Genomic DNA, 13,257 nt, shown 5'->3' with positions numbered 1-13,257 from the left:
GTCCAGTAACCCGCGTAACTGAGTCCGCTTGCCATTTATGTCAAGCATGTGTGCCGATACGTCCGCTTCTGTACCGATATGAATTGCATCCTCTTCCAACATGACACAGTGTCCAATCGATCTCACTTTCAGTTCTTCCCTGCCCACGTAGATCTGTCCGGCTAAGTCTTCGTCTAATGTTATCATAGTCTTCGTATAGATGTTTATTCCATCTATATTTAACATCACCTCATGTGGACCATAGGCTTGACGCGGACTGACTTGCTGCCACCTCTTGTGAGTAGTGCCCTCAAGGCTCTAGAAGTTGTCTGCGGACTTATTGCACTTAAGTAATCTGCGTACACATCAATGTGCATTATCGTTTGATCGCTCGGTTCACTCAGATTTCATGTCACTTCATGGCCGCCCACCGTGATTATCGACATTATCCTGGCTCCAATTTTTGTTAAGCCGAATGGTTTTTCTGTCACCAATTTTAGTGTGTTACAATTTTGCACTCCTTGTCGCTCCCATCTCGGCTTCTGGCACCGGCACCGGCCTACACAATATCTCATTTAACTTCTGCCTTTCGACCTCTTGTTTTAGTCGCTGTTCGATCTTTTTCGTTGCTAGGCCTTGTTTCACTTTGTTGATAGCCTCTGCAGGTGCTTTCTCATAGTTTGTCTCCAGAGAATTTCTGGTCTCAGCTTTTATGGCTTTTTGACTTGTGCTACAGCCTTCACCGTTTTTGTCGGTAGTTCCGCACTCGGTGCCTCTGAGTTTTTGTGTCAAAATCGGCTTGCCTGTTCCTCGTGTTCTGTACCGGCGTCAGCGCTAGCTTGTGTTTGGGGTGACTTTGGTTTTTCACTGCTTCCCAAAACAACGAACAATCCATCCTGAAGTGGCCCTCTTGATTGCAGAAGAAGCATCTCGCGCCTATCTTGATGATCAGGCCACTGTAGAACTCATGTTCTTCCGTCTGGCTCATAATGTCCTCATCCGGCGCATATCCCAGACTCTTCATGCCTTGCTTGTAGGTCGTGCAATCCGCCACGTGATGATCCGCTGTTCCGCAATTTGCGCATAACCTGCGTTTGTCCATATCATCCCTAGGCTTGTATCATGACGACCTCTGTGGTTGACTCCCCCCTTGCATGTTCCTATTCTCTGGATACGAGTACTTCTTAGGTTTAATCAACATGTACTCTCTCTCGATTTGCCTCATGTCTTCCGGAGTCGGTGCATTATCTTTCGACAGTGTATAGTATGTTGCCAACATTTTTCTCAAGTCGTCACTTTTAACCCCATCGATAAATTTCGAGGCGAGGCTGAAGTTCCTTCTACTTGTTGATTCTTCAGGATCACTCCTTCTTCTCAAGCTCTCAAGATCATCCAGGAACCGATCGATTGATTCATCGTCCCTCTGTCTTCTTTTTTCGAATTTCATCATAACTTGGTGACCCTTATTTCCTGAACCGAATCGGTTCAACAATATCTCGAAGATTTTGTCTGCAGTATCACGTTCCTCTTCCTTCTTTGATACTACGCATTTTAACGCCGTGCCTTCTTACTTGCTGAGTATCGCTGTGCAGGCCTGTCTCTCGTCAATCAAGTTGTCTTGTTCCAAATGTAGTCTCATGACTTCTTGCCCCATGTGTCTTGCCCCATGTGTCGATGCATCCATCTGAGTCGTCCTTCAATTCTTTTGGCTTCTCGAAGGTTTTCCTGGATTTGCCACCTCATCTTTCACTCGAGTCACTGTTCCTTGTAGCGAACGCTTCCAATGTCCTATTCATCATCTCCCAGGTGCTGGCCCACGTCATGGCATCAGGTCCCACATTGTTGCTCGTTGTGAAATACCCTGGACCATTTGTCATATTTGAGGTTCTACTTTTCATAATTGTCTTGCTACCCTGGTCCTATGCTCGCTGCACCCCGGGGTAACGGTAACGGAGTTGACTCCCGCTTGTTCCGTTGTGGTTCCACGAAATCGACTCTGTTCCCTTGCGTTCGATCTGTTACCGGCTTGTCTTGTGATGTAGAGTTTCTCAAGATGGCATCCACTTTGGACTGTATGGCACATAAACTCTCAGCCTGGTCTCTGCTCATTGTGTCTATTCTCGTCTTCAGACTCCCTAACTGGCTGTTCACAGCGTCATACCGTTGCTTCATTACTTGCATGTCTTTGTTGATATTTTTCTCTCTCCTTGTCGGTAGCCTATACCTTGTCTGGCATTTGTTGTAGCCTCTCTTCAGTTGCCTTCGCCAGATTGAAGCAATGGTCCAGGCTCTCGCTCTTATTGTATCTGATCTCCTTTTTTAGCAATTGTCGATCCTCTTCACTGCACTTCAGTTTTTTATCGATTTGTTCCAGCTTCGCCACCAAGTCGCCTAGCTCAATAAGAGTTGTTTTCTTTTGGTTAGCTGTTGCCCCATTGCTAACTGTTGCCTCATGGATAGCTGCTGCTACAAGTTCGACCTGATCATCGTCTCGATTGTCCTCTGTTGATATGGCAGAAACCGTTCCAAATGTCTTGCCTTTCTCGGTCGTTGGTGCTGTTTCCTCCTTCTTTCTTGGTTTCATTCCGACCATCATTGCAATCCTTTCTGTGAACGACGTTCTTTTTGTTTGAGAGTCATCCTTTATCGTTTCCGGCGTGTTGCTCGTTGTATCGTCTACAATGTCAATCGGCGAGAATTCTATCGTCTTCTTTTCTTGTTCTTCCACATTCGGCATCGGTGTTGACACCGTCGTTTTCCTTTCCACCTCATCAACACTCTAATCCGGTGTCTCAAGATCACTTTCTATAACAAGTACCGTTTGTCCCTCCTCAGCGCTTACTCTCGTCTTGCTTTCCTTTGCGCTTCTTGTGTTGACCATGCTCACTGAAAAATTCTTTCTCATTACTTTTTGGTCCGTTGCGACGAGTTATGATTTGTCTTTGACACTAGAACTCTTTTTTCTGCTTTTGGTACCCTACTTCGCCTCATGGTTCTTATTTACAGTTTTCTTTATTTGCAAAATTAATATTTACAAAATTCTATTCTAAGGATAAAAAGTCTGAAAATTATTCCTAATTCTCTTAAGTTAAAATCTTTCAATTCGTCATCTTAATAGAGTGGGTATTTCCTGATTTAAATTTTCTGACCGGTCTTTTGTGTTCTTTAAGTACTCGGTTATTTTACACTGTCCCAGGACCTATCACTCAAGTGTTGGGATACCTCGCACTGTCCCAAGACCCTTTTCGCTCTGACGTCGGGACACTTCGAACCGTCCCAAGACATCCTGGTACCGTCCCAAGGCTTTTCCGTCCTGTCCCAAGGCTTTTCTGTACCGTCCCAAGATTTCTCGTTACTGTCTGTCCCAAGACTTTCCTGCACTGTCCCAATACTTTTCTGTACTGTACCAAGACTTTTTGGTACTGTCCCAAGACGTTTCTGTCCTGTGCCAAGACTTCCTGGTACTGTCCCAAGACTTTTCCGCACTGTCCCAAGACTTCTTGGTACTGTCCCAAGACTTTCGGCACTGTCCCAAGACTTTCACTTACTGTCCCAAGACTTCTTGGTATTAACCCAGGACTTTTCAGTACTGTCCCGAGACTTTTCGGTGCTGTCCCAAGACTTTTCCGTACTGTCCCAAGACTTTTCGGTGCTGTCCCAAGACTTTTCGGCACTGTCCCAAGACTTTTCTGTTCTGTACCAAGACTTTCCTCTCCTGTCCAAAGACTTTTCGGTACTAACCCAAGAACTTCCGGTACTGTCCCAAGATTTTCCGGTGCTGTCCCAAGACTTCTTGGTACTGTCCCAGGACTTCGCCTCTCAGGTGTTGGGACACTTCACCCTGTCCCAAGACCCCTTCTTTCTTAGTGTTGGGACAATCTGATTTCTTCTTCTTCGTTGTTGGGACTCTTGAACCACTATCCCTGGTACCACCACTTGAGCTCTAGAATAAAAATTTCCCCAAAACCCAACCTTACTGGCCAAAAGTTTCATATATTAACCCCCCTGTATTTATTTCCTTTTATCAATCTGATGCAAGTTGAAATCCAACTTGTTCGCAGGTGTTTTGTGATTGCCTGTTCGTTAGAAAAAATTATAAAAACAGAAAGGTGACCAATGTCGTGCTATCGTAGAAAAAATGTGTGGTACCTGATTGTAACGCGTATTCCTCCCCCATACTAACGTTCTCATGGGGTATTTACCTTCCGGGTTACAAAAAATGTCTATTTCCGTTCCCGCCAACCGATCCGACCAGGGTACCTACCTTAATTCGATCTTAAATTTGGATACCCTATCTCTGTAATTCACGCGTGTAAGATTATAAGGTAACTAAATCGACGAGATCGATTGATTAGCTACTATAACATGTCCCCTTTTTTACAATTTGCAACCGCCAACCTCTAACCTAACCAGCCCCCCTTCTAACCTCCCCCCTATTTAGCCCCCCTCTTAAGCCGAAAATTACCTTAAGCGCTGGGTGCTAAACTTTTTGAGAGAAAATCGTAGAACCTGTTGCCAAGCTCTGCTCAAGTAAAAACGTTCCTCAAAACAGTGGGGTTCCGCTTATCTAATTTTACACTTATCTCCTATAATGTAATGTGGATTCTAACGATACCCGATTGACCAACCAGAACACCTCTGTGTGTCCCCCTCTGGTTGTTCTGATTCCGTGCTGGTTGTCTCCTTGGCTTGTCCAGCACCTCTCACCAGCACCACTTTCCCACTTGGCTGCTCACCTGTTCCAGTCCAGTCTCCCAGTGGTCCGTCGATTGACCAAACAAACACCACTGTGTGCCTTCCTCTTCTTAAAAAGCTATCACGGTAAGACCGGAAGGTTTACACGTTCCCGCTTAACCGTACCACCGATACTCTAGAATGGGCATGTAGCCCGAGGCTGTGTCAAGTAGGTTCGACTCCGTAGTCATTATGTCGTAAAAACACCCAGGAGCGCCATAAAAACACTATGTAACAGTCGCCTACTTAAGTCACATATGAGGTTAAAGAAAAATAGGCCCTATAACCATTGGCTCAAGAGTCAGGGACACTATGTCTTGTGTTTTTCTACCTCGAACGGTCAAAGCCAATTGGGTCACTTGCGACATTAGACTAAAACCCTCGTTACAGCTTAAAAGCCACTACGAAAATACCCCCCCCCCCCACTCTAGAAAATAAGAACGTCCCCATACTTAGGTCTCAAAATACCCAAAATACGCGAACGCCGTTAAAAACAGGGTCGGAACAGTCCGTATAGTTACTTTTATCTAGACAACGGAACTTTGATCCATTTCAGATGGATCAACCTAAAACTCTCCCTACCTCAACATAACAGTTACAAAACACACTCAAGAAAAACTCAAGAAAACTAAATTGGATACTCACATACCAGCACACTCGAGAATTGGCGTAACTAAATTAACTAGCATAAATGTAATTTGAGAAGTTTGCTATTAAAAAATTCCAGCAAAGGAAATTAGTTTTCACTTGAAAACTAAAGTTTTGGGTTGGACCATTGGGAGACTTCGGTTGTCCACCTTTCCACCGAAGGTTCACTCTGGTCCACGTCGAATCATTATTCTCTTGTTTCGTAATCGTTCTGTCTCCTATTTCAGGATAGGACAGCTCTACTCTCGTGTGATTTTTATATCTGGAAATTGCGAATAGCAATTTCCTGCTGCTTTTTTTGATTAATTTCCCGCGATTGAAATTCGGTTGTTCTGATCTTGCATTTCTGAGATTTTCAGTTGTCGCGAGAAAATTGAGCATGACAGGCTCAATTCGATTTTTTTTAAATTACAATTCACCCCGAAATTACATTGTTCGTATTGCTCAAGGTCAAACTTCCGAATATGACCGACTCGCACATACTCACATACCGGCCCACTCTAGAATTTGAGTAACTAATTCAACAAGTAACTCTAGAATAACTGGGGAATTAAGTTTGACTCGAGGAGTTTTAAATGAATAAGTTTCATCTTGAGATATGAGTTTTGGGGCTGGACCATTGGGAGACTTCGGTTGTCCACCTTTGCAACTACGCATTTTAACGCCATGCCTTCTAACTTGCTGAGTATCGCTGTGCAGACCTGTCTCTCGTCAATCAAGTTGTCTTGTTCCAAATGTAGTCTCATGACTTCTACCCATGTGTCGATGCATCCATCTGAGTCGTCCTTCAATTCTTTTGGCTTCTCGAAGGTTTTCCTGGATTTGCCACCTCCTCTTTCACTCGAGTCACTGTTCCTTGTAGCGAACGCTTCCAATGTCCTATTCATCATCTCCCAGGTGCTGGCCCACGTCATGGCATCAGGTCCCACATTGTTGCTCGTTGTGAAATACCCTGGACCATTTGTCATATTTGAGGTTCTACTTTTCATAATTGTCTTGCTACCCTGGTCCTATGCTCGCTGCACCCCGGGGTAACGGTAACGGAGTTGACTCCCGCTTGTTCCGTTGTGGTTCCACGAAATCGACTCTGTTCCCTTGCGTTCGATCTGTTACCGGCTTGTCTTGTGATGTAGAGTTTCTCAAGATGGCATCCACTTTGGACTGTATGGCACATAAACTCTCAGCCTGGTCTCTGCTCATTGTGTCTATTCTCGTCTTCAGACTCCCTAACTGGCTGTTCACAGCGTCATACCGTTGCTTCATTACTTGCATGTCTTTGTTGATATTTTTCTCTCTCCTTGTCGGTAGCCTATACCTTGTCTGGCATTTGTTGTAGCCTCTCTTCAGTTGCCTTCGCCAGATTGAAGCAATGGTCCAGGCTCTCGCTCTTATTGTATCTGATCTCCTTTTTTAGCAATTGTCGATCCTCTTCACTGCACTTCAGTTTTTTATCGATTTGTTCCAGCTTCGCCACCAAGTCGCCTAGCTCAATAAGAGTTGTTTTCTTTTGGTTAGCTGTTGCCCCATTGCTAACTGTTGCCTCATGGATAGCTGCTGCTACAAGTTCGACCTGATCATCGTCTCGATTGTCCTCTGTTGATATGGCAGAAACCGTTCCAAATGTCTTGCCTTTCTCGGTCGTTGGTGCTGTTTCCTCCTTCTTTCTTGGTTTCATTCCGACCATCATTGCAATCCTTTCTGTGAACGACGTTCTTTTTGTTTGAGAGTCATCCTTTATCGTTTCCGGCGTGTTGCTCGTTGTATCGTCTACAATGTCAATCGGCGAGAATTCTATCGTCTTCTTTTCTTGTTCTTCCACATTCGGCATCGGTGTTGACACCGTCGTTTTCCTTTCCACCTCATCAACACTCTAATCCGGTGTCTCAAGATCACTTTCTATAACAAGTACCGTTTGTCCCTCCTCAGCGCTTACTCTCGTCTTGCTTTCCTTTGCGCTTCTTGTGTTGACCATGCTCACTGAAAAATTCTTTCTCATTACTTTTTGGTCCGTTGCGACGAGTTATGATTTGTCTTTGACCCGAGAACTCTTTTTTCTGCTATTGGTACCCTACTTCGCCTCATGGTTCTTATTTACAGTTTTCTTTATTTACAATATTAATATTTACAAAATTCTATTCTAAGGATAAAAATTCTGAAAATTATTCCTAATTCTCTTAAGTTAAAATCTTTCAATTCGTCATCTTAATAGAGTGGGTATTTCCTGATTTAAATTTTCTGACCGGTCCTTTGTGTTCTTTAAGTACTCGGTTATTTTACACTGTCCCAGGACCTATCACTCAAGTGTTGGGATACCTCGCACTGTCCCAAGACCCTTTTCGCTCTGACGTCGGGACACTTCGAACCGTCCCAAGACATCCTGGTACCGTCCCAAGGCTTTTCCGTCCTGTCCCAAAAATTTTCTGTACCGTCCCAAGATTTCTCGTTACTGTCCCAAGACTTTCCTGCACTGTTCCAAGACGTTTCTGTCCTGTGCCAAGACTTCCTGGTACTGTCCCAAGACTTTTCCGCACTGTCCCAAGACTTCTTGGTACTGTCCCAAGACTTTCGGCACTGTCCCAAGACTTTCACTTACTGTCCCAAGACTTCTTGGTATTAACCCAAGACTTTTCAGTACTGTCCCGAGACTTTTCGGTGCTTTCCCAAGACTTTTCCGTACTGTCCCAAGACTTTTCGGTGCTGTCCCAAGACTTTTCGGCACTGTCCCAAGACTTTTCTGTTCTGCCCCACGACTTTCCTGTAATGTCCAAAGACTTTTCGGTACTAACCCAAGATCTTCCGGTACTGTCCCAAGACTTTCCGGTGCTGTCCCAAGACTTCTTGGTACTGTCCCAAGACTTTTCCGCACTGTCCCAGGACTTCTTGGTACTGTCCCAAGACTTTCCTGTAATGTCCCAAGACTTCTTGGTACTGTCCCAGGACTTCGCCTCTCAGGTGTTGGGACACTTCACCCTGTCCCAAGACCCCTTTTTTCTTAGTGTTGGGACAATCTGATTTCTTCTTCTTCGTTGTTGGGACTCTTGAACCACTATCCCTGGTGTCACCACTTGAGCTCTAGAATAAAAATTTCCCCAAAACCCAACCTTACTGGCCAAAAGTTTCAATTATTAACCCCCCTGTATTTATCTCCCTTTATCAATCTGATGCAAGTTGAAATCCAACTTGTTCGCAGGTGTTTTGTGATTGCCTTTTCGTTAGAAAAAATTATAAAAACAGAAAGGTGAACCCAACTAAAATATTAAAGGTGACCAATGTCGTGCTATCGTAAAAAAAATGTGTGGTACCTGATTGTAACGCGTTTTCCTCCCCCCCCCCCCCCTACTAACGTTCTCATGGGGTATTTACCTTCCGGGTTACAAAAAATGTCTATTTCCGTTCCCGCCAACCGATCCGACCAGGGTACCTACCTTAATTCGATATTAAATTTGGATACCCTATCTCTGTAATTCACGCGTGTAAGATTATAAGGTAACTAAATCGACGAGATTGATTGATTAGCTACTATAACATGTCCCCCCTTTTTTACAATTTGCAACCGCCAACCTCTAACCTAACCAGCCCCCCTTCTAACCTCCCCCCTATTTAGCCCCCCTCTTAAGCCGAAAATTACCTTAAGCGCTGGGTGCTAAACTTTTTGAGAGAAAATCGTAGAACCTGTTGCCAAGCTCTGCTCAAGTAAAAACGTTCCTCAAAACAGTGGGGTTCCGCTTATCTAATTTTACACTTATCTCCTCTAATGTAATGTGGATTCTAACGATACCCGATTGACCAACCAGAACACCTCTGTGTGTCCCCCTCTGGTTGTTCTGATTCCGTGCTGGTTGTCTCCTTGGCTTGTCCAGCACCTCTCACCAGCACCACTTTCCCATTTGGCTGGTCACCTGTTCCAGTCCAGTCTCCCAGTGGTCCGTCGATTGACCAAACAAACACCACTGTGTGCCTTCCTCTTCTTAAAAAGCTATCACGGTAAGACCGGAAGGTTTACACGTTCCCGCTTAACCGTACCACCGATACTCTAGAATGGGCATGTAGCCCGAGGCTGTGTCAAGTAGGTTCGACTCCGTAGTCATGATGTCGTAAAAACACCCAGGAGCGCCATAAAAACACTATGTAACAGTCGCCTACTTAAGTCACAGATGAGGTTAAAGAAAAATAGGCCCTATAACCATTGGCTCAAGAGTCAGGGACACTATCTCTTGTGTTTTTCTACCTCGAACGGTCAAAGCCAATTGGGTCACTTGCGACATTAGACTAAAACCCTCGTTACAGCTTAAAAGCCACTACGAAAATACCCCCCCCCACTCTAGAAAATAAGAACGTCCCCATACTTAGGTCTCAAAATACCCAAAAAACGCGAACGCCGTTGCAAACAGGGTCGGAACAGTCCGTATAGTTACTTTTATCTAGACAACGGAACTTTGATCCATTTCAGATGGATCAACCTAAAACTCTCCCTACCTCAACATAACAGTTACAAAACACACTCAAGAAAAACTCAAGAAAACTAAATTGGATACTCACATACCAGCACACTCGAGAATTGGCGTAACCAAATTAACTAGCATAAATGTAATTTGAGAAGTTTGCTATTAAAAAATTCCAGCAAAGGGAATTAGTTTTCACTTGAGAACTAAAGTTTTTGGTTGGACCATTGGGAGACTTCGGTTGTCCACATTTCCACCGAAGGTTCACTCTGGTCCACGTCGAATCATTATTCTCTTGTTTCGTAATCGTTCTGTCTCCTATTTCAGGATAGGACAGCTCTACTCTCGTGTGATTTTTATATCTAGAAATTGCGAATAGCAATTTCCTGCTGCTTTTTTTGATTACTTTCCCGCGATTGAAAATCGGTTGTTCTGATCTTGCATTTCTGAGATTTTCAGTTGTCGCGAGAAAATTGAGCATGACAGGCTCAATTCGAATTTTTGTAAAATTTGATTTCACCCCAAACTCATGTTTCTTGCTTTGCTCAAGGTCAAACTTCCAAATATGACCGACTGGCACACACTCCCCGGATTCAAGATCGATGTCCTCATCGCGTGTCGCCGTCTGCCAGTGAGCCCTCAGGATGTTGAGTGTTGACCAAGATACAGTTCCAGTGGTCATTTACAGAAGTTTGCAGCAGATTTGACTTTATCTACACCACAAAATTCACAACCATGCAAAAATTTCACATTATCGCTAAACAGCAATCAAAATATGCATACACTTGCACCCTAAACTTCCGCTTTGCAAGCTAATGATTAAAAAAATTTTTGTGTTAACCAATCAGAAAATTGCTATGCAGCATTTTGATTCATATAATAGATATAGCATATAACAACAATTTTTTGGTTCATTAAAATTTCTTCTCCGTGACCTCAGATTTCATCCGAGTTCCCACTCAAGTCCCTTTCTTTTCCCTCTCAAGACTCAAGAATCCGACACTGAGCATCCTGCTCACTACAGACGCGAAACAGACATAGAAAACATTTAAATGGTTTTTAACAAAAAAAAAGAAATCTAATCATCAACCAAAATTAAGCATGATTACTTTAACATTTTGCAAAATCATATTTTCCTGAATCTCTGAGATTTTTTTATCTTTTTCTTTATTTTACCAATCTTTGATTGGCATGTTATTTTTATTCTGATTTGAAAGCCAAAAAAAAATTGGATTAAAATATAAGTGTCAGCTCTCTACTCCTGAACTCATATGCGAGTTGATCCCAGCCTCATTTGCTTAATGTCCTAATGTACAGTGCTTACAATGTTAGAAGCCTCACTGCGTTTTTTGACTGATCTATCATATCCCAACTTAATTGGACAGTTGCTGCCTCCTCTCAACATTGCTCTTCACCTTGCCTACTGATGTGTCTTCCTTTTCGGTTTCCTTAACCTGTGTGGCCAAGTGGTTTTAAACAGTTTGTTATAATAGGTGGTGTTACATCCTCGAAGAGACATTTTGTAGGCCACATTGGATTTTGTTTTGCTCGTCGCTACAGTGATTGAACTGAAACTATGTTAATCTTGAGATTATTTTGAAACGTCATTTCTTAGTACTTTTTTGTGGAAAACAAAAATCATCTTAGCAGGTTGTTTTTATTTTTGATATTCGCACCAGAAGAGCTGCTAGACCCTGAAGCATTCGACACTGTTATCTGCCGCAGCAGCGCTTCCTCATCGTCGGAGCTGATCACGATCTTTTTCCAAGCCTTTAGTTGTACGTAGTATCGCATCCATTCCCTCTGCTCTTGCAATCTATTTACCTGGTTCAGCAAACATTTCATTTCTGATTCCCTGTTCAAGCGAAAAGAGTTATGCAAGCTCAAGCTCACGTTCTTCGCTAAGTCCTCCTCCAATATTGACTCCCTCACCTTGGTATTATCTCTAGGCACCCTACTAACTCTCTTCCAACCCGTATTGATTGCATTACGATGGGTCAGCAAGGGTCTCTTGAAGGCTTCTGGCCCTATCTCATCCAGGAACTGTCGATATTCTTTCTGATGCTTCTTCATGTGATCCTTCGTCACCGCGTATAACCAAAACGTCAGTGTCGCTCGAAGCCATGGGAAGAATCTTATGCGGCTCCACATGTGCCTGACCGCCATAGGTATAGCGAATACTTTGCACGCAGTCTCAAACAACTCAAGCCTCCTCCTGTAATCAATAGCATGTATCGATTCCGCTGTCGGTGCCCTCGACTCCCGATATTTCGTCACGTTTTCCTCCATTCATCGCAATGCCAGCATTGAACTCATTACCAGGAGGGTGACCTTCTGTCGATGATCGGGTAGCCCGATCGACCGTTTTACCTCCACGTCCCATATCAAGCAAAGGTTCGAGTGCTCCGGATACCACACCGTCTGTGCCAGACAGTGGCACGGGCATTCCCCATGCGTGAGGTTCATACTCCGGTGGTTGCATTCTCCCGAAGCTTCCAGCAGAGGTTCCAGCTCCATCATCTTTTCGTGCGTCACATCATTCTCCTCCAGAGCTGGGGTACTGTTGATCGGCTTCCCGATAGTGTTCTGTCTCTCGAAGTCACTCGTGTTCTCACCTTCCAGACTCAAAAATTCTTCCCCTCAGATCTCACTCAAGTTATTTCTTTGTTCCCCCGGTACAGTCCCCAGGATCTTCCTCAACAGTCTATGCGAGTGATGCGACATTTGAGCCAGACGTACGCACTTGGGTACCGAGAAGGCTTTGTCGATTAGTATCCTCTGGCTGGATACCTCCATCATTGCCATGTGTAGTAGATAGTGGCTTCAACACAGGTTGGCCATGACTGATCCCACTAGGGACTTCGCGATCACTGGCAAACTATAGGCTTCACTCACGGGAAACCCCATTTCCGCCTCAAGACCAATCTTCCACCCTCTGATGTGCTTCTGGGTTTTTTGCAGTGCTCCAGGCCATGACTCCACGCTCAACGCTGTCACCATGTGGTGCTCGGACTACAGCATCTCCAGCGACTTCAAGCTGCACATCCTTGAGAAGAACCCCAACGCCGTTGCTATATTTACAGTAGTGTTCGTGTAACACTCATCCACTATCTGTACTTCACTCTTCTCTTTCTCTGTGATATCGCCAAACCAAGGGGCTAGATCTTCTTTTTGAAAGAATTGTATCCTGACACAGGATCGTCCATCGCAAGAATGCTCTCCACTTCCACACATCAGGTCCAGACAACTACCGGGTTCCATCTTCTTCGCTGATTTATCTAGCTTGCTCATTGTTCCTTCCGACTCCTTACTATGGGGTAGGATCAGTTTGCGTACCACATTATAGTGTCCCAAAGACCTCATAAATTTTCGTCAAATTTCTGTCGAGGACTTACCTCTGGTTGAATGAAGCAATAACTGAACGTGAAGATTTTTTCTACAATTTCTCTGAAAA

General features: G+C 44.1%; 1 protein-coding gene across 1 annotated transcript in view; it reads right to left on the bottom strand.

The window, feature by feature from the left end:
* Positions 1–13,257, bottom strand: part of LOC134840432 (phosphoinositide 3-kinase regulatory subunit 4-like) — a 236,219-nt gene that overhangs the window by 192,904 nt on the left and 30,058 nt on the right. The gene's annotated exons all lie outside the window — the stretch shown is intronic.

This window comes from Symsagittifera roscoffensis, chromosome 2 (assembly GCF_963678635.1).
Source record: "Symsagittifera roscoffensis chromosome 2, txSymRosc1.1, whole genome shotgun sequence".
In the NCBI taxonomy this organism is placed as follows: domain Eukaryota; kingdom Metazoa; phylum Xenacoelomorpha; order Acoela; family Convolutidae; genus Symsagittifera; species Symsagittifera roscoffensis.
This window is presented reverse-complemented; position numbering and strand designations above follow the sequence as displayed.